Source organism: Oncorhynchus masou, chromosome 12 (assembly GCF_036934945.1).
Source record: "Oncorhynchus masou masou isolate Uvic2021 chromosome 12, UVic_Omas_1.1, whole genome shotgun sequence".
NCBI lineage: Eukaryota > Metazoa > Chordata > Actinopteri > Salmoniformes > Salmonidae > Oncorhynchus > Oncorhynchus masou.
The window spans coordinates 75,267,668-75,290,052 of NC_088223.1; the positions used below are offsets into that span (position 1 = coordinate 75,267,668).

The window sequence follows — 22,385 nt, forward strand, 5'->3', positions numbered from 1 at the left end:
AGCTCTGGTGAAGCAGCCAGTCAAGCCAGGGTAGTGAGAGGACTCACTGGAGGTTCGGATGTTCCCACAGTTCCACTCATTGGGCAGGGAGTCCTAGTTCAAATTAAAGATTTAGAAGCAGCTCACATATTTTTTGACGTTCCCCTGTATAAGCCCTCGTCAAAAAATGTCTTACGTTTTGAAACCTATAACAAATTAGCAATGGAAGCCTGCTGAAAACTTGCCAGCTAAGTGGATCTAAGATCTATCGTCAATACTGCCACTGCTAAACCATGGGCTCTTGTCTCCTATCAAACAGCATGGATGGGATGCTCTAACCTTGGGTCAGGATATTTCGGAGTACTGATAGATGGTCTTCGGGGTTTGCTTGAGTGGGAGCAGAAAGGCTTGGTGAAACTGGCCATATCGCACAAGGAAGAGAGAGGGTGGGGGTGTGAAAGGCAGGAGTTCTGCTTGAGTGGATCTCAATGAGGATCTAGTGAGGAGCACCCTCCCCTGCTTCAAAACCAAGCACCCACTCCCACATCCTGAGCTTTGCACACACCTCTTTGCCCCCACATCTCTCTCCCTCTTTTTTTTCTCTCTCTCCAGTCTCCCCATCTCTTTGTATGTCCAGCTGGCTGCTACACAAAGCCTCTGGATCGAGGATCCAAATGAACCTCAAACCCCCAGACACTTTGTTCTGCCCATTTTCCCACTCCCTATTGGGAGTTTGTAAACAAAATTGAAAATGAAGAAGGGATAAAGCAAAAAGAAAGAGTGAGAAAGAGTTATGTTTTTTAAAAGGTAAAGCATGGAAGTGCACTAGGATCGGCTGGAGCAAAGAAGTTTGGGCTTGCACTTTGCACAGGCCTTGTAACTGTCAGATTTAGAGCCTGAGGCATCTGAAAGATGTGGTGGTAATCAGTGGCATCTGCTGCATCGCGACCTTGAAATACCAACTGCTGTTGCAGGAAAAACCTTTCAAAAAGGACCATTTCAACGACAAGTCCCACACATCTGAAAATAAATGAGTCTCTGATTACATTTCAATGCGTATGCCACATTTGTTGACTACACTAAGAGGTAAATCCTATACAACAAGTGTCACTATGCTTCAAAACATTCTACCACTCTATAACATTCTTCGGTAACACTTTACTTGACACCCAGCGTCATAACACGTTCTGACACGGTCATAACAGTGTCATAACAGCTTAACTTGTCATAACCTGTCATGACCCTTATATTTACACCTGTTGTGATATATTTGGTTATTTTATGTCTGGTTATGACACTTACAGAGAGTCAAAACCCACATTTTATCAAATGTATTTTTTCCCTGCTTTCGTTTGAAAGTCCTAGTTAAATAAAGGTTCAATAAAAAATTTAAAAGTCCATTGTTGATGCTGGAAGGAATTCTTTACAGTCACTTATTTTTTACCATTATATTTTAAATAACTTGTAAAAATACACTGTCAAGAAGCATTATGACCATCATAATCATATAAACCAGATAATCACATACATTCCCTTCTCCTGATATCTGCTCCTGCATTCAACTCAGTCATCAGAAACAGAGGTGGTAGGTGCATGTCTGACATCAATGTGTGCCAATAACAATGATAATTGAATACTGTCCATTTAAGAAAATGTTATATAACATCAACATACTGTTGACAAGTAGGCTGTGGTGGAATGCAATGTTTTGCCTTGTAGGTGTCATAACCTTCCTTAAAATAATGCAATATAGATATGTCACAACAGGTCTAAATATGTGTCATGACCATATTATGACAGGTTATGACAGCTGTTATGACATATGACATGGTTATGACCGTCTCATAACGTGTTATGTCGCTGGGTGTCAAGTAAAGTGTTACCCGTTCTTCTACCCCTCTATGGCTAAGATCGTGTTTTGTGGAAATCACACACTCAAGTACAGGCAAGGAGCCCCCCCCCCTTGGGTTGGTCTCAGATCCATCCCAGGCCAGGCTCAACTAGCACCCGTTTCCCAGCCTGTGTGAGAGGGACCGTTCGTAGTAGATGGGCCTGACCGTGTAAAAAAAAAAAGCCTGTGTGGGGAAACGTGGGCCGGAACTAATAGGATTGGTTTTGATTCATTAGATTCGCTTTCATCATCCTGGTTGGAATTTCACTGCACGTCCCGTCGGGCTTCACACTTTAAATGGGAGGGGCTGCAAGGTTCCAAAAGGGGGGCTGAGCACTTGTAATTGAGCCCCTACATTGCAAAAAGCTTCATACTATGTGGAATCATTAGCAGTGCTATAATAATGTCAATGTGCAACAGTACGGTATGATAAACAAATGATCGATGACAACAGGAGAGCTGGCATCCTTACATCTGTGGGTTACTAGCTATACCCTAAAGGGCAAAGGAAGCATGTTTGTTTCATTGTGTTATGTTAGCAATAATACACCCCTGGTATAACCCTACTCCAGGGTTTCCCAAACTCGATCCTCAGAACTCCAAGCGTTAAACGTTTTGGTTTTGCCCTAGCTGATTCAAATAATTAATTAATCATCAAGTTCTGGTGCCCTCTTTGCTGCTATAACAGCCTGCACACTCTTCTGGGAAGGCTTTTCACTAGATGCTGGAACATTGCTGCAGGGACTTGCTTCCATAGAGCAACAAGAGCATTAGTGAAGTCCGGCACTGATGTTGGACGATTAGGCCTGGCTCGTAGACGGCGTTCCAATTCATCCCAAAGGTGTTCGATGGAGTTGAGGTCAGGGCTCTGTGCAGGCCAGTCAAGTGAAAACTAATTTCATGAAGCTCCCAACAAACAATTCTTGTGCTGAAATATGTTCCAGAGGAAGTTTGGAACTCAGTAGTGAGCGTTGCAACCAAGGACAGGTGATTTTACCACACTTAGCACACGGCGGTCTCGTTCTGTGAGCTTGTGTGACCTACCACTTCGCGGTTGAGCCTTTGTTGCTCCAAGACGTTTCCACTTCACAATAACAGCACTTACAGTTGAGCTGGGCAGCTCTAGCAAGCCCGAAATTTGACGAACTGACCTGTTGGAAAGGTGGCTTCCTATGAAGGTGCCACGTTGAAAGTCACCGAGTTGTTCAGTAAGGCCATTCTACTGCCAATGTTTGTCTGTGGAGATTGATTGGCTGTGTGTTTGATTTTACACACCTGTCATCAACGGGTGTCGCTGAAATAGCCGAATCCACTATTTTGGCCATTTATTGTAGTTTTTCTTGAATTTCAAGGATCTTCTACAAAACTGGCCTCCCAGTATCACACATTACCGTTTTGTTAGTGTGCGAATGTTACGGGATAGTTGGTATACTGTATGATTAGTTTGCCGTCCTGGAGATTACATGTCCAGACAGAGTATGACATCTACTTTTAGGATTCGTGAAGAAAAGGAGTGCAAGTTGTACAATGCATTGCATGCAGTTTTATCTGAGACCGAAATTACATAACTTCAAAACAGTAGCACACATTGTTTGAGGAAACCCCCCCCCCAAAAGTTGTGCTTTCCCGCTTTGTTGTATTCTTTGGGAGTATGAGACAGTCTTTCAAAGAAGGAAGGCATCAGTCAGTCGAATATTTTACATTTCAATGTAGTCGAGTGCAGATGCAATCTGGTTTAAATGCTGGCAAATGTGACAGAACACAGAATGCATCCGGAGTTATTGAACACACTCACGCCATTTAAACTATGTGAGAGGGCTACTACTTCACATCACAGTATATCACAGCATTGCTACTGACGGTTCTCTCTTCATTCAATTAGCTCAACTGACTTGAGAAACTTCAGGAATCAGACAGTTATGAGGAGTGTAATCACAGAAGAGATCTTACTTAGCCAGATTCAATCAAAATACCACCCGGCTGCATCTGAACAATGTAGACAACAAGCGCTATGTATATTCATTACAGGGTCTAATACAGGACTAGGCCTCAGTTCTGTAGCGTCATTTTGATGCTGGGCGATTTTGTGTGAAAGAATTAGTATGATGACGTAGTTCTATATTTCAAACACTTCGAGTAGCAGGAAAGATTTCAGTAGGCAAGATTAACAATATTGAAAAGTTTAATAAAGTTCTCCTAAAAATCACAATACAACCATTTTATAAATACAAGTGGAGAAAAAAAAGTGAATGTCAAAAATATACATACAGTTATCAGTCTTATCCTCTGAACTTCTGAATCAGGCAATAGAGATAAATGCATTATATTAATACAAGTGCTACTCCACCACCACAATTCAAAGTAGCCTAATTGCTATCCATAAACACAAAACACATTGTTTATGTTTACAGTGGCCTATACCAAAGAACATAGTAGCCTCCTTTATTTCAGTTGGCCCAAAATTCCCCCCAACAACAAACAGTCGATCACGGAGAAAACATTGGCCCTGTCTGTTTTTGGGCTCGGTTGCCAACCTGTCTTGCGCTCGATTTCACTAGGGCCCCTCTTAGTTGGCCTCTTCTCATCTCCAGCCCTGCACATTGGGCCCTGGCCACCAGTCTAGAATGCCAACTTGGCCTGGCCACTCAGCTCTAGTGTGTTCAAGGGCTTGGCATAGACAGCTTCCAGGAAATGGGGGGGCAGCAGGCCGAACAGAGCAACCAAGAAGCCTACGCTGTCCACCAACAGCAGGACGTATCGGCTGATGAAGAAAGTGTCTACGGTCTGCAGGAAGAAAGAGATGTTCAGACAGTTATCATTTCATTGGTTTATCATCAGTACAAACTGATGATAAATGGGTTAGTTTAGGATAGATGGTTTCTGTATGTTTGATAAGTGGGTATCTTGTGTTTAAATGGTCAGTGTAATTCCTATTTCTTCCAACAGATGTCACAAGTGAGCCACTGCAATCAGTTCTGGAGGGAGAAAATGGAAGGCAAGGTAAGGCAGGTTACCCCTTACATTTCATTATAAGCCAAATGTTAAAGGCCCAGTGCAGTCAACAACGTGATTTCTCTGTGTGTGTTATATAGGCGCACACTATATGTGTGCAATAAAATTGTGAACATGTGAAAATTATGATAATGCCTTTTTAGTGTAAGAGGTGTTTGAAAAGACTGCCTGAAATGTCAGCTTGTTTTGGTGGGATAGAGTTTTGGCCTGCCTCGACATCATCAGGAGGTCAATTAGTTAGACCAATAACAAACAGTGTTCCAAACCCCTCTGCCATTAAACAGCTAGTTTTCCCCTCCCCACTCAGACTGTCCTAGTAAAATTCATGCTTGAGAAATTGCTCTTGCTAAGTTAGGCACTAATTGTTACCCAGAAAGGATTTGATATTGAGATGAAAACAACTGCATTGGGCCTTTAACATGGACTTTGGTAAACGTATCACAGTGTCTGACTTGACTTAGTAGTTATTATATTGTACTCAAGCAAACATGGCCTCATTCAGGAAATTGACATGATAGTGCAAGAGACTTGATAATAGCGATGTGAATCATTCAAGGCTTTCCTTAAAGCTAATAATCACTCTGTCTTTTTGTTGTTGAATACATTAAGACCAATATTCCTTAAAAGATAGGATACTTACTAGGGCCTTAGTGTGAGGCAAAGGGGGGGGGGGGGGGGGACATCGTCTCTGGCGAATGCAGTGTTCTCTCATTTAATGCATCTCACTTTCTTATTTGCCAATTAGCCAGCGAGCAGAGCCCAGAGCTGGGGGCCATGTTTTATTAATGTGGCATCGGACTGCTCGGTACTGGGGTCCTGTCTAGGGCAGGCCCTAATTGGCACTGTGTTATTTTGCTTTTGTTTAACAGCGAGAGGTAAGCTGTTTCTTACTCTCGTGTTCACACACACACTCTCTCTCTGTCACATACAAGCGGAAACCATTTGTTTGATGTCTTTGATACAATTCCACCTATTCCGCTCCGGCCATTACCACGAGCCCGTCCTCCCCAATTAAGGTGCCACCAACCTCCTGTGCTGTACACACACTCTCAATCATCATATATACTGCTTCTAGTCTGTTTATCATATATCCTAGTCACCTTACCCCTAAGGCACTGGATTGATAAGAGGTAGACATGTATAAGGGTAAGGTGACTAGGATATATGACAGCAGCCGCATATATGATGATTGAGAGTGTGTGTACAGCACAGGAGGTTGGTTGCACCTTAATTGGGGAGGACGGGCTCGTGGTAATGGCTGGAGCGGAATGGTATCAAATACATGGTTTCCATGTATTTGATGCCATTCGCTCCATTCCAGCCATTATTATGAGCCATCCTTCCCTCAGCAGCCTCCACTGGTGTACAGTATCAATGTGTGTGCACGTTGTGTGTGTGAGCGAATTAAGTGAGAGTGTGAGTGTGTAGAATGTGCATAGAGTGAGTGTGTATAGAGGGTCAATGCAGACCATCCATGTGGCCATTTTGTTAGCTATTTAAACGGTGCATATTATTATTTTAGCACACACACACACAATAGCTAGTTATTAGGAGGTAAGTCACAAAAACATAGAATGTAATTTAATAGGATCTCTGTGGTAAGGAATATCTGGTTGAGCCTCTTCTAAGACAGGTATAACAGACAAGATAGTTGCCTGTTATACCCCCGTATTTCAATAGACCAACTGGCATTGTTTTTGATGTAACGATAGCTAGTACTCCAGTTGTAGACCATTGAGACAACTATTTACAATGTGCAATAGGCAGCAGAATTAAAACGATCTTAGCTATGCTTGTTTATTTTTTATTTGCATATGGCCTAGAAATGATGTACCCCTACCAGTAAATCAATAAAATAGTGTTGTTGTTTTTTTACACATTCCAAGGACTTGAAACTCATCCACAAGTCAAATAATATTTCACTACATAAACCTAACTACATTAACACTTCGCTGTGGGAACATAGAAAACCTTAAAAAGTATCATGGCAGAACAGCAAATCCTGAATGTATTCACATGATTATGTAACTCTGTGTCGTTGTATGTGTCAAACTGCTCTGCTTTATCTTGGCCAGGTCGCAATTGTAAATGAGAACTTTTTCTCAACTTGCCTACCTGGTTAAATAAAGGTGAAATAAAAAAATAAAATTATGAATGCATGCAGTCAAAAATAGATTGCCTGAATCTGATTCCTCAGGTCCATGTGTGAGGTGATCTTGCCCATTGGCCTAAACTAACAGGACACTAGGCCTACAGCACTGTAAATGCGTCCCAAATGGCACCAAATAGAGAATAGGGTGTCATTTGAGACGCAGTTCATGTCTCCCTGTAGTTCTGGTTTTCCCCATACACAAACCTAACACAAACTGGCCAGGCTGGCGGTGCCCTCTGTGGGGTGGCAGCTTGGCGGATCTGGCTGCATTATTTGGCAGGCGGTGCAGGAGGAAAGCGCTGCAGTCTGTTTGTGCTGCTGTTGGGGAGAGATAAATCAGACCAGGTCTTTACGACAAACACACTGCCACATGTTCTGAATGCAGCTCTGCAGCCAGGGCCATCAGGCCACTCTGCTAGGCCTACATACATGGACCACAAAACAAAAGCCACGATGATTTAAAAAATGTTGCAGATTACTTGTTTGGGACAAAACCCTCTGTGTTGTTCAGGGGAATCATTTGATGAGCTCAACTACTCTATTCAAATTCAATAGATCTTCATACTCCATTAAAAATCAGCCAACACTGCACTGCAGTGATTTAGCAGACATAAATATAAAATGATTTTTATTAACTTTTATTTTTTCAGGGTAGCCCTCAACACTACAATTTCAACAAAACAGTGTATGTGTAATCCTGAGTGACGTTCAGCCAGTGCACAGTAAAGTGCTGTGTGGCCAAGACAATTTGATGCTGCTGTTAGTACCCTGTTCAACTTGAGTATCAATATTAGAAAACACATGACACCAGTGGCTCACACTTCTGAAGAGAGCCTTTGAAGCCCAAGTGTGACAACAACAACTTTCTGCTCTGACAAGGCAACTATTGAGGCAGCCAGCTGCAGTTCACTTGCACGTGTGTGTGTGTGTGATTACAGTATTATAGATTACCTCAAAATCTTTGAATGGTGAAAGTGGCTCTGAGCTACAGGCGAAGAACACCAGGATAAGAGTGGAAATGAGGGATACAGGAAGACAGGGATGACCCCGAAGCTGTTAGTCAACAAAAACAATACAGAAATATAATTTAAATTAAACACAAAAACTAAGTGTGAAATAGGGATTGGTCAGTGGCCAATTCTCTACCAAGGTATTCCAGCACACAGCTTTGATCTACTACAGTAGCTATGTTGGTCTACTGTACTTCAAACAACGTGTAGGCAGGTTGCTTAGGATTCAAACCTTCTCAAACAGACTAATTCAGTCTTAGAGGTGGTATACCCACCATAATGTGAGTTGTACTGTAAACAGTACAAAGGGAAAATGTTTTATTCTTCATTAAATAATTTTCCTAGTAATCACTTGATTGGGTGTTTTGTAGGACGAATGCAAATTTGGCCAAGGGCACTTCAATCAACCCAATCTGTAACCAGTAAACTAACCCCTTTTCACAAATGTTCATGCTTTTTCATGCTTCATAGTTTTCACGAATTGGTGTTTTGACCAATCAGATCAGCAAAGAAAAATATCTGATGTGAAGGGAAAAAAAAAATATATATATATTTTTTTAAATCACATGGATTGGTCAAAAATATCAATTAGTGGTAGAAAAAAAATCTGAATTTGTCTGGCTGTCTAAAGGCAGCCTTAGTGAAACGATTAATTTTCTCAGTAAAATCATGACAGAACCATTTCAGCAGTAGTGAAAAACATGTAGCCTAGCTGGTATCAGTGGAAATAACAGTTAGTCTAAAGTCAAATGACACTAAGGATGTAGGGCCTATCTATTTAAAATCATCTCTAAAATAAATTATGTGTACAGTATAATCTTCAAAAGTGTAGGTCAAGGGATTGAGGTGGAAAAGCCAGTGGGGCATTCACCTATGACCCTATGATTACAGGACATGACAGCCTGGTCTCATAGACTAGACGTAACATAGTTTAGTCCGGGACACTCAAATGAGTATGATATGTTATGTTTGGTATTGTTACTTGAAACAGATGGTTACTTAACGCAAAAATTAAAGTAGGGTGGTTTGTCGGGTTGGGAATAGAACGCAAACATCTAGCAACCCAAAGGTTGCGAGTTGAAATCTTATCATAACAACTTCAGAAATGTATAAATTGACTACTTCAACTTTTTAGCTAATTTGCAACTATTTAACATGTTAGCTAACCCTTGGTGAAGAGCTCAGTGACTTCATAGGATGCCACCTTTCCAACAAGTCAGTTCTTTGCATTTCTGAATTACTAGAACTTCCCCGCTCAACTGTAAGTGTTGTTATTATGAAGTGGAAACATCTAGGAGCAACAATGGCTCAACCGCGAAGTGGTAGGCCACAAATGCACATAGAACGGGACCGCCGAGTGCTGAAGCGCATAAAAATCGCCTGTCCTCGGTTGCAAGATTCACAACCGAGTTCCAAACTGCCTCTGGAAGATACGTGAGCACAATAATTATTTGTCGGGATCTTCATGAAATGGGCTTCTATGGCCGAACAGCATCACACAAGTCTAAGATCAACACACTCAACATCAAGCATAAGCTGGAGTGGTGTAAAGCGCACCGCCATTGGACTTTGGGGCAGTTGAAATGCGTTCTCTGCAGTGATGAATCATACATCACCATCTGGCAGTCCAACGGATGAATCTGGGTTTGGCGGATGCCAGGAGAACACTAGCTGCTCCAATGTAACTGTAAAGTTTGGTGGAGGAGGAATAACGGTCTGGGCCTGTCTTTCATGGTTCAGGATAAGCCCCTAGTTTCGGTAAAGGGAAATCTTAAAGCTACAGCATTCAATGGCATTCTTGACCATTCTGTGCTTCTAACTTTGTGGCAACAGTTTGGGGAAGGCCCTTTCCTGTTTCAGCATGACAATGCCCCCCCCCCGTGCACAAAGTGAGGTCCATACAGAAATTACTTGTCGAGTTCAGTGTGGAACAACTTGACTGGCCTGCACAGAGCCCTGACCTCGACCCCGTCGAACACCTTTGGGATGAATTGGAACGCTGACTGCGAGCCAGGCCTAATCGCCCAAAATCATTGCCCAACCTCACTAATGCTCGTGGATGAATGGAAGCAAGTCCCCGCAGCAACGTTCCAATAACTAGTGGAAAGCCTTCGCAGAAGATTAGAGGCCGTTATAACAGCAAAGGGGGACCAACTCCATTAATGCCTATGATTTTTGAATGAGATGTTCGACGAGTAGATGTCTACATACTTTTGGTCATGTAGTGTACCACATGAAACATATACTATATGGGGAGTACAGAATAATACAAATACTATAGTTTGCCTTTTTGTTTTAAGTATGTAGTTCTATCCTTGAGCTGCTATTGTCTATTAATGTTCTGTATTATGTCATGTTTCATGTGGACCCCAGGAAGAGTAGCTGCTGCTGCTTTTGCAACAGCTAATGGGGATCATAATAAAATAACAAAAGACCAGGTTGTCAATCGACATGAAAGTCCAGACCTCTTGGCAGAGGTAGAAGTAGGCTATTCAGGGTAATGCAAATGAGAAAGTGGTGTGTGGTGTACAGTGTACACTGGTATCATATCAGCACAAGATAATGTGTCAGGTATCTAGCTAAGTTAGGCCTGCATGTTTGTATGTATTTACAACTTACTTAGTTGGTCCAGTAGCTCTCAAGAGGATCATCCCCAGCACGAAAGCTACAATCCAGATAAGAGCTATGGGGGGAAAAAAAAGTTCCCACGCCCAATACCGTACCAGCCATTCTTCACCAAATCAAAGGGATAGACTAACGCGTTAGCTAGCTAACTACTCACGTTGGGCTTGAGGATATTCAAATGAGATAACTATGTTAGTTAGCTAGTGCTGTTGATCAAGCAAAGCTATTTGCGTGAAATTGTGTTTTTACAAAACGAGTTGCATCGTCTAATGCCAATTGCTTCGTTTGAACTGGCATTTTGCACTCGCTGTTGACAGTCAAGTTTGATTTTTTTTAAAATAGTTTGTTACCTAGCTAAACGGCTAACTTGTGCATGCGTACTGTTACTAACGAACTTCCTTCCCAAATAATTGAATCACTGTTCGAGACCGCTCATGATAATGGTGTGTGAACGCAAACATTCCAACTGTCGCCTACCAACCGCTTGTATGCGAACTGTTTAGCAACTAACGTAACCACCTGGCTCTCTTGGTTACAAATAACCTTCAATTTCATAGGATAGACCACTAGGGCAAAGAGCCATACAGAGTGGTTGTTACTAAATGCCGAATAGAATGCTGGGAAGGGTAGTGTATTCTAGTCCTAGCTGAAGTTGCATCTGAAATTGGGTAGGCTCGCCTGTGTTTATTTGCCATGAACTACCTAGGCTTTAACTTTGGATGCTTTTTTTTTTTTTTTTACAATCGCATAACCACGATAAATTCAACTAATGTGGTGATGATTATTTTGGTGATTCAACATGGGTAATTTCAATCACAGGCTGCCGCAAAATGCTTTTCAGACAACATCCGGCCTACAATTTCATGAGCTTTGACACCAAGGTCAGGCTATGACAAAATCTTAAATCTACCTACTAAATCAAATCAAACTTTATTTGGCACATGCGCCGAATACAACAAGTGTACACTTTACTGTGAAATGCTTACTTACAAGCCCTTAACCAACAGTGCAGTTCACGAATAATATTTATTTTACCAAGTAGGCTAAAATGAAAAGTAATAATTAAAGGAACACAATAATAACAACAATATCGAGGATATAAACAGGGGGCACGGGTACCGAGTCAGTGTGCAGTTGTACAGGCTAGTTGAGGGAATCTACATGCAGGTGGGGACGAAGTGACTATGCATAGGTAACAAACAAACAGCGAGTAGCAGCAGTGTACAAGAGGTAAATGTAAATTGTCCAGTGGCGATTTTTATGAATTTTTCAGCAGTCTAATGGCTTGGAGGTAGCTGTTGAGAAGACTTTTGGTCCTAGACTTGGCGCCCGGTACCACTTGCCGTGCGGTAGCAGAGAAAGCAGTCTATAATTTGGGGGACTGGAGTCTCTGACAATTTTATGGGTTTTCCTCTGACACCGCCTATTACATAGGTCCTGGATGGCAGGAAGCTTGGCCCCAGGGATGTCGTGGGCTGTACGCAATACCCTCTGTAGCGCCTTACGGTCAGATGCGGAGCAGTTGCCATACAAGGCGGTGATGCAACTGGTCAAGATGCTCTCGATGACAAATCTTTTCAGTCTCCTGATGAGGAAAAGGTATTATCATGCCCTCTTCACGACTGTCTTGGTATGTTTGGATCATGATAGTTTGTTGGTGATGTGGACACCATGGAACTCGAAAGTCTCGACCCGCTCCAATACAGCCCTGTTGATGTAAATGTGGGCCTGTTCGGCCGCCTTTTCCTGTAGTCCACCATCAGCTCCTTTGTCTTGCTCACATTGAGGGAGAGGTTGTTGTCCTGGCACCACACTGCCAGTTCTCTGACCTCCCTATAGACCCTCTCATCATTGTCGGCGATCAGGCTGTTGTGTTGTGTCGTTAGCAAACTTAATGATGGTGTTGGAGTCGTGTTGGGCCACACAGTCGTGGGTGAACAGGGAAAAAAGGAGGGGACTAAGTACACGTACTGAACCTGATACATCTTAGAAATTATGGTCATAATATTATTTGTAGCCTATTGCCACCTTAATATTGGAATAATATATCATTATGAATAATGAATAACGCAGACCCAGACCTATAGCCTAGCTCTTTTTTTTCACTGGTGTGTCATCATTGTGAAGTTATGCAATGTATCCATCCTCATACTAGGATGTCTGCTACAATGTTTCCAATTAATGTAGCCCATCACTTGCTTGTCTCACCGGCAATATGTAATTTTTAATTTGCGCCGACAGGGGGCCGGCAGACTCCGCGGTTTGAATAGATGGAGATGCGCAGGGCCGGGGTTTGTGTGGTGGGAGACCAGTGGAGGTGATGGGAGGGGGGCTACAAGGAGGCGGGGGTGGTGGTGGGGTGGGGGTGGGAGGGGTCTTACATGGTACACGTCACTGCTTGTGCAGGGGAGTATAGGCTGTGTTGTCAGCCTAGTGTCAGTCTGATGAAGATTGGCATTCAGGTAAGCTGTCATTCATTTTCAATGTCAGAGCATGGAGCAGGCTAACACTCCAGCGTCATTACAAAAGGCAGCACATTATTCATACAGACATGGCCATGCTAGGGAAAGAGCGAGAGAGAGAGCGAGAGAGAGAGCGAGAGGGAGGAAGTGAGAGAGAGAGAGAGAGAGAGAGCGAGGGGAAGAGAACAAGATAGACAAGGAGAGAGGGGAGGAGGGAGAGAGTGCATGTGCGAAAGGGAGGGAAGAGGAGAGGAAAGAGAGAACAGAGAAGGGTGATATATTTTTGTACTGGATGGAAAGACGAGGATTTTTGATGGATGCAGCGTTTGGATTAATAAAATAGCCTATGTATATGTTTCAGATAATGGCATTAGGCGTTTTCGTTTTGCGTGGACACTTTAGTTTTCAAGGGATATGGAGAAGAGAGAATTATCGAAGACTGTACTAGACATTTTTAGACACTGCACCTGAACGTGCTTTCCGACGGTGGATTCATGCTCATTGAATAATTATTTCTTAATTAATTAATATGCATGTATATATTTATTTGTTTTATTAATTGCATCTGCATATATGTTTTGACTGGCATAGCCTACATGATAGACCTATTTATTGGATATGGATTTGATTTATATTTACATCGAGTCGTCTATAATTTTCCTAGATTTTCAGCTGGATGATTATCTTTAAACTTCATTGTATTCGATCTGATCCTTTTCATAAGCTTATTGTTATAGATGGGCTATAGGTGGAAGAAATATATCCTTTTCTCTATGGAAAAAAACACGTTTTGCAGTCAGACCTGGCTGATAAAATAAGTAATAGAATAGGACTAACTTTAGGCAACAAATAGTCCCGTTTGGCATCAATAAGCTATCCCAAATTCACTGTAAATAACTGCTAATGTATGTAACATAAATATAAGAGTATGAAAGTCAACAAAATTGTTTATAAGTAACACATGGGCTACATTAATAATCAATTCACGTATAGGCAATTGAGGCGCATTATTTTGCGTTTATGGCACATAGGTTATGCGTTATGCTAGTCATTGTAGCCTAATCATTGCCAATTTGTCTAAACTACAAATTTTACGTAGGTTATGGCTTGTAATTCAAATCTTGCAATAGCCTGAGCATGGCAAAGAGTTTTAAAGATTTGATTGTAGCGCTCGCTATGTGGTTTGGATTAGATAATTTGAAGTCTTGGCACTTGGCGCTCCAACAAAGCAATCCAACCCACTGCCCTATTTTTATGCATTATAGTCAGTGTTTTAGTTTGAATTAATCTGAAATAGCATCATGTAAAATATTGTTATAGATATTTAATTGCCCTAGTCAATAAATCGGATGAGTTTAATCCATGTATCAAAATAAATTCAGTTTGACACTTTATTAGCTACTGTATTTCTATATTTCTATCATTATAAGTGAATGGCTTATGGCTGTCATCAACTCAGTGACTACAATGTTTGATTTTCATTCCTGGGGCATACCTTGCAAGACCTCTCCAGACTGAACATTAGCGCTCTTTGTGTGGCACGACTCAATGCCTAGTCGCTATATATACTTTCTATTTTGGATTACTTGTCTATTCCAGGACTGGGCTTTTAGTGGGCTGGGCATTTGACATGAACACTCTCAAAATGTCACATCATTTGGAGTTGACTCCAGTCATGTATTCACAATTTATTGCCACGTATAGATTATAAAGAATTAAGCTATTTTGTCTTTCTCCCTCTCAGCTTCAAAGTTGTCGAACATTATAGTGAGTTCTGATTCACAATTCATGCATTCAATATGTGCCCATTTGCAATGTTTGGTCTTCCATTATGGTTTTATTTAGTCGCAGTAGTTGAGGCATTATTGGGTATAACCCTTTTGTTTATTTATATTTGAACTAAACTGATATGTACATACAAGGTATTACCACAAAAATGATTATATAAACTCCCTTTGAAGGAGTATTCCACACAACCTCTCAGATTCTGATGATAGTTATATTCAGAGAGCATAATTCAAAGTAGTTAATATTTAGTGCAAAATCAGAATCTGCATCTTATTTGGAAATTGCAAAAAAGCCATGTACATGCCAAGTAATTGTAAACATGAAACGTGTAAAATTACTGTAAAGAAACATAATATGTAAAACATGTAATATTGAAAGCTAATCTTTAGGCCTCATTCAACTAAAGGGCTCTGTTCAATCAACTTTCAAGAAGGCTGAAAGTCCTTGTGGCATAGTGTTGAACATGATGCAGGGTCAGTATTGTGCACAGTGACCCTTATCCCTTTATAAATACAACATCTGGTGTCTTTGCATGTTGTACTCACAAGCAATGGTAATAAAATTGCTGCGGCAATGTATTCACAAGTCACATAACAAAAGCTAGTGACTCAGGCATTTAGTCCCCTTAGGTATCTACCACATATGGGACAGTCGTAAACACTTCAATGGACCAGATTTGTTTGAACTTTGACTATGAACATAAACAATGCATTTTTTTAATGTGTCTTTATTTGTGTTGACAGAAGAATATGAGTGAAAGAATTAATGTAACTTTTGTGTCTGTAAAATAAATATCAGACTCATGATCCAAGCAAATAATTCAAAAGTTAGTTGTGGAAAATAAGAGAGTCAAATAGCACACACACGCACACACACACACACACACACACACACACACACACACACACACACACACACACACACACACACACACACACACACACACACACACACACACACACACACACACACACACACACACACACACACACACACACACACACACACACACACACACTATAATCTTCATTTTGTCACAAACTACTCACCCTTAGTGCTTGTGCCATGTTGTTGTGTACCCCACATGACTCCAAATGTTGGTAGATCGGGGTATTGACAATTTAGATGCTCCAAAACCCTGCTGGGATCCTAATTGCTGATTTGTGTCATGGGACAAGCAGCCCAGGGGCAAAACTGCAGATACAAAACACCCAGACATTATTTGCATATTCCCATTCCCCAGTTTATGGGTCAATTACATTATTACGTGCAATGCTGTGCTCTCCTGCAGCTTTTTGGGGATAATCACTAATAAAGTAATTCAGTCGCATAAATGAAGGAAATAAGCAGAGCGAGAAAAGCATATGTTATAAGCCAATTTGTGCATTTATGTGTTGCCATAAAGCGATTGAGAAAATTTAAGCGATGTACAAATGCCTGCTATTTCCTTGCCTTAGTCCCTAATACCACCTCCTTCTCTGTGCCGAAGTAACAAATACATAATTTTCTCTGAGAAAACCATCAAGGTTTTTCAGGTGTCATTCTAACTAATTCCCCATTTCATAATCTTCGTCTTAGCAGTCAGATGGAGGGAGAGAGAGAGAAAGTCGTTTTGTTTGAAATCATTCATGAGGCCTTAGTCTGCTGGGTGTATCACGTTGGAGTGCACCAAGGTCTTGTTCTATCCCCGGGAACATTTGGGCCTTTTTCTCTGCTGTACAGGCCTCCATAGTGCAGCACACCAGCAGACCTCGAGATGATTGGGATGCATGTTGTGGCCTCCACATCAGGGGCCCTCACCAGCCAGGTCCACTAAGCTTGCTTGATCCCTATTGCTCTCTTGAGGAGGGACGAGGCCTGCTTCAACCGTCGGAGGGCTCAGTGTAAGGATGACCCTGGATGCTTTTATACCTTATCCCTCGCCCCATTATCCCACTACTGCTGCGTTGGCATCGCTCTAACACTAAGTCCGTCACCGGGGAGCGACATGGAGAGGAAACAAATTTGCTTGATTTATGCTCTGGAGGAGCAGTGGATGTATTTAACAATCTGCCATGTTGTTTGTGTCATGTGCAATTGGCTGATCCTTCGCTGCTGCTTGCTCAGTCTGCAGAAGGACTGAAAATAGATAGGGTCATGAAAATGCATTAGAACTCTCTGAGATGTTTTCAAGGATTTTTCCAAAGCCACGACATTTGAATAGCAACCAGCAGAAGTGAATGGATTTAGTTCCTATTACTTTAACAATATGCTTTCCAAAATCATCAAATCACCAAGTATAGTGGCAAGATCTTTATGCTTCTGTAGAGGTTGTCCAGACAACCCTCATGGTTGGAGATCTGGATATGAGTCTATAACTATAAAAGAGCACAGCATGTCATAGCATTGAATAAAACATTTAGTCATTTGCTAATGATTTTAGCATCAACACTTTGATCGTATTGCCCTTTTTTTGAATGAGGAAATGAAGTAACAGCAGGGAGACATTCCTGAAACTAAGCAAAACTCACTAAACAAAAGGCTGATGTTTTTAATTGTGTTTTGTTGAAGTGGATGTAATTATAGTGTGATAGATCATAGTCAAGCTGTGAATACAGCTATTTTTTTTATTTATTTTACCTTTATTTAACTAGGCAAGTCAGTTAAGAACAAATTATTATTTTCAATGACGGCCGAGGAACAGTGGGTTAACTGCCTGTTTATTGGCAATAATGACAATAACGTTTATTGAAAGTACATTTAATCTTCTTTACAATATGATGGGGATTATTATTCACATCAAAATCAAGTTGTTGTTTTTTTACTGTAAAAATGATTATTCAAGGATCAAAAGCTAAATCAAATTAGCAGCTGCTTATTATTAATTCTGCATTTAAAGACCTTTAACAAGACTGCAAACCTCTTTGTGCTTTTGCTTTTTATCTCTGGTGGAATGCAGATAATCCTAATAAATTATAATACAGCCTCACAGAGAGAAATATGAAGCCTGCCAGTAAATCCTGAATGTATTATATTCAAGAGCCCTGGTAACAGCTGAGCAGGGTGAGGTTAGAAATATTTGATTTTGATTCAACAGCAGATCAAAGCAGAGAAAATCACACCAACCGTTATGGATGCCGCATATTTGTGAACTCCCTTCTCCAAAAATACATTACAGTGAGTGAAAAAAATATTTGATCCTCTGCTGATTTTGTATGTTTGCCCACTGACAAAGAAATGATCAGTCTATAACTTTAATGGTAGGTTTATTTGAACAGTGAGAGACAGAATAACAACAAAAAAATCCAGAAAAACGCATGTCAAAAATGTTATAAATTGATTTGCATTTTAATGAGGGAAATAAGTATTTGACCCCTCTGCAAAACATGATTTAATACTTGGTGGCAAAACCCTTGTTGGCAATCACAGAGGTCAGACGTTTCTTCTAGTTGGCCACCAGGTTTCCACACATCTCAGGAGGGATCTTGTCCCTCTCCTCTTTGCAGATCTTCTCCAAGTCATTAAGGTTTCGAGGCTGACGTTTGGAAAATCGAACCTTCAGCTCCCTCCACATATTTTCTATGGGATTAAGGTCTGGAGACTGGCTAGGCCACTCCAGGACCTTAATGTGCTTCTTCTTGAGCCACTCCTTTGTTGCCTTGGCCGTGTGTTTTGTGTCATTGTCATGCTGGAATACCCATCCACGACCAATTTTCAATGCCCTGGCTGTGGGAAGGAGGTTCTCACCCAAGATTTGATGGTACATGGTCCCGTCCATCGTCCCTTTGATGCGGTGAAGTTGTCCTGTCCCCTTAGCAGAAAAACACCCCCAAAGCATAATGTTTCCACCTCCATGTTTTTTTAAATTTATTTTTTACCTCTATTTAACTAGGCAAGTCAGTTAAGAGCAAATTCTTATTTTCAATGACGGCCTAGGAACTGTGGGTTAACTGCCTGTTCAGCGGCAGAACGACTGATTTGTACCTTGTCAGCTCAGGGGTTTAAACTTGCAACCTTCCGGTTACTAGTCCAACGCTCTAACCACTAGGCTACCCTGCCGGTGGGGATGGTGTCCTTGGGGTCATAGGCAGCATTATTCCTCCTCCAAACACAGTGAGTTGAGTTGATGCCAAAAAGCTCAATTTTGGTCTCATCTGACCACAAAACTTTCACCCAGTTGTCCTCTGAATCATTCAGATGTTCATTGGCAAACTTCAGACGGGCATGTATATGTGCTTTCTTGAGCAGGGGGAACTTGCGGGCACTGCAGGATTTCAGTCCTTCACAGCGCAATGTGTTACCAATTGTTTTCTTGGTGACTATGGTCCCAGCTGCCTTGAGATCATTGACAAGATCCTCCCGTGTAGTTCTGGGTTGATTCCTCACCGCTCTCATGATCATTGTAACTCCACAAGGTGAGATCTTGCATGGAGACTCAGGCCGTGGGAGATTGACAGTTCTTTTGTGTTTCTTCCATTTGCGAATAATCGCACCAACTGTTGTCACCTTCTCACCAAGCTGCTTGGCGCTGGTCTTGTAGCCCATTCCAGCCTTGTGTAGGTCTAACAATCTTGTCGCTGACTTCCTTGGAGAGCTCTTTGGTCTTGGCCATGGTGGAGAGTTTGGAATCTGATTGATTGATTGCTTCTATGGACAGGTGTCCTTTATACAGGTAATAAACTGAGATTTGGAGCACTCCCTTTAAGAGTGTGCTCCTAATCTCAGCTTGTTACCTGTATAAAAGACACCTGGGAGCCAGAAATCTTTCTGATTGAGAGGGGATCAAATACTTATTTCCCTCATTAAAATGCAAATCAATTAATAACATTTTTGACATGTGTTTTTCTAGATATTTTAGTTGTTATTCTGTCTCGCTGTTCAAATAAACCTACCATTAGAATTATAGATTGATAATTTCTTTGTCAGTGGGCAAACTTACAAACTCAGCAGGGGATCAAATACTTTTTTCCCTCACAGCAATATGATAACCCTACAGTTGGTTAAAAAACATACACCCTTAGTGGGAGACTCTTGGAACGTAGGTTAAAACTACAGCTCGAGCTACCATTCATATTCCCACAATTAGTTTTGAGGTGTGAAATATCATTCTCGAGTTTCCTAGACATTTTGACTGGCTGTGTTGTAAAGCATTGGCCGAGACACAGAGGGCGTGGAGAGAGTACTACTCCTTGGTGGTAACCATGTGCCTACAGTTGTCTTAATGGAATCTGGTTGGCCATTTCCTTATGTTGATGATTGGCACTAGACAGTAGTAGACTGTACTTAGAAAAACAGTACACAGGTCCATTGAATGGATGCTATCTCCTAAGTGCCATTTTGTCCTAAGAAGTGCCATCTCTCACAATTTGCTGGAATGACATCACTCAGCCCTTTCTGCCTTACTGTATACTTCCTGTGTATTTCTCAGTGTATTGTATTACAGGACATCTCTGGTTTGGAGGACAATATTTTCCCTCTGTACTCTAACCTCTTGGCTTTTTAACATTAGTCTATAATTGAGTTTCCTTCCCTACAAATCCATCTGTACATCTTGTTTTTGTTCTCCCTATGATGTCCATAGAGGTTTATTATCAAAAGCCAGATGCAACGTCTGACATAGGAAATCAAGGACATTTTCCTGATGGGCTTTGTTATAGCAGAAGCAGTGGATCAAAGGACTGAAAGCATCGCTTAAGCGGCAATGACAGAATAATTTATTGTACTGCGTTTTAGTGGAAATTTCACTTATTAACTAAAAATGACTTCCTCAATGTGGTCCAATTCCTTGTAAAAAGCACCATGATTTTATGCTGACGTTGACGAGTGGCAGTGCATTTTATTTCTCCCTGGTAATGTTATGTCTTATGTTTTACTAGACTTTTACTCTCCAAAATACTTTAAGGAGTTAAGGAGTACCGTTTCCTCTCCGCAATATAGTGCATTGATGCATTTTGGCCGTAGGGAGACTGTAAAGCTCCCAGCTTCTCTCGGCTTTGACATATTACATGATTTAGGGGTTCTAGGCAATGTAGGTCTTTGAAAAACATAGGTCCCTCTAAAGATACCTCTTCAGTCTTTATTGGGGATGGAAGTGAGCATTTTTTACATTCAGCTTGTCCACATGTTAAGATGTACTTGATAGTTGATACTGTACTTATTTCACGTTGTCCAAACTTTAAGAATCTGAAATACACTTTTGTTCAAAGTAAAGTTTGTGGACGTTTTCCTATTCTGTTCCCTAATCCTTAAATAGAGAAGTTAATTAAGAAAATAATCTCCTTCCTAATTGATGAGCCTCAGATAACTGTGGGCGATTCATACACATGCTTCCTCAAGTTACTTTAATGGTCTTTGACAACTTTTATTGAAACCAAAATTGAGAAAACGTCAACTCGCAAAGTGCACAGTACACCAAGAAGGACCAGTCTGCCATATTCAGATCATTCAATCATTGCTTTCCCCTCTCTTGTTGTCACCCCATTCGTTTCAGAAAATTATGAGTCTGGCACTCTGGCACTCAGTGAGGGTGTGTGAGAAAACAATAAGTGAGTAAGAAAAACACTGACGTTAATGTTAAAGCTACAGGATTGCGTTGAGAATCAGTCCCTTCTCGCACTTCGCTTTTAGTCAGTTAGACTGGATTGTTTTGCTGTTTTCCTCGTTCAAGTTTTTAGATTTTGTTTGGAATTTCAACGGCTGCTTCCCTTGCTCATTCACAGAGTATGCTTGCACAATTCCTCTGCACATTCTAGTTCTTGTATAGAGAAGCGAAGTAGACTTGTTGTGACATCACTCACAGTTAATGTGAGAATGTAAAGTTGTGGCCGGTTGCCCTGCAGGATAGGTTAGAAATGTCTGAATAGCTCACTGCTCTTTCAGTTCCTTTGCAAGCAGATCATGTTTAGCCCTAGCCTGTGTTACTTTAGCCTCCCTACAAGAGAGCATGCTCCTGTATTGCTGGAGGGCTAGAGCCCAAGGGGGCCAGGGTGGTTTGTGAGCAAGGACAAGGTTTCTTAGAAATAGTATAGAGTAGGCACCGAGACACTGATCTAAGGTCCGTTTTGCATCCCTAACCTCTAATGATTAAGGTTTTGGGTAGGGTAAGCTGATCAGAGATCTGTGCAATCTAAGGACGACTACAGGTTACAGGTTTTCACTCCTCAACAGGAAATGCTCAGTGAACTTTGTGTCCAGGAATTTCATTCAGACTTGAAAAAAGGGAGTTAATATGAAATCTAAACCTTAAAAACAGTGAAACATAAATGAAACGACTGTGTATGAATGTGGGTACTCTTATGCCTTGATTCTTAATGGCACACACACACAAACACACACACACACACACACACACACACACACACACACACACACACACACACACACACACACACACACACACACACACACACACACACACACACACACACACACACACACACACACACACACACACACACACACACACACACGTGAATGAAAGCTGTGTG

The 22,385-nt window shown here is 41.3% G+C and overlaps 1 protein-coding gene and 1 pseudogene across 1 annotated transcript in view; one reads left to right on the forward strand and one right to left on the reverse strand.

The window, feature by feature from the left end:
• Positions 1-4,040: 4,040 nt before the first annotated feature.
• On the reverse strand, positions 4,041-11,185 carry LOC135550815 (transmembrane protein 218-like; annotated as a pseudogene).
• A 1,865-nt stretch (positions 11,186-13,050) lies between these two features.
• The window catches only part of LOC135550816 (homeobox protein PKNOX2-like), a 112,878-nt gene continuing 103,543 nt past the window's right edge, over positions 13,051-22,385 (forward strand). The window contains exon 1 of the mRNA XM_064981944.1: positions 13,051-13,131. The gene's annotated coding sequence lies outside the window, so the exon portion shown is untranslated. The remainder of the gene's footprint in view (positions 13,132-22,385) is intronic.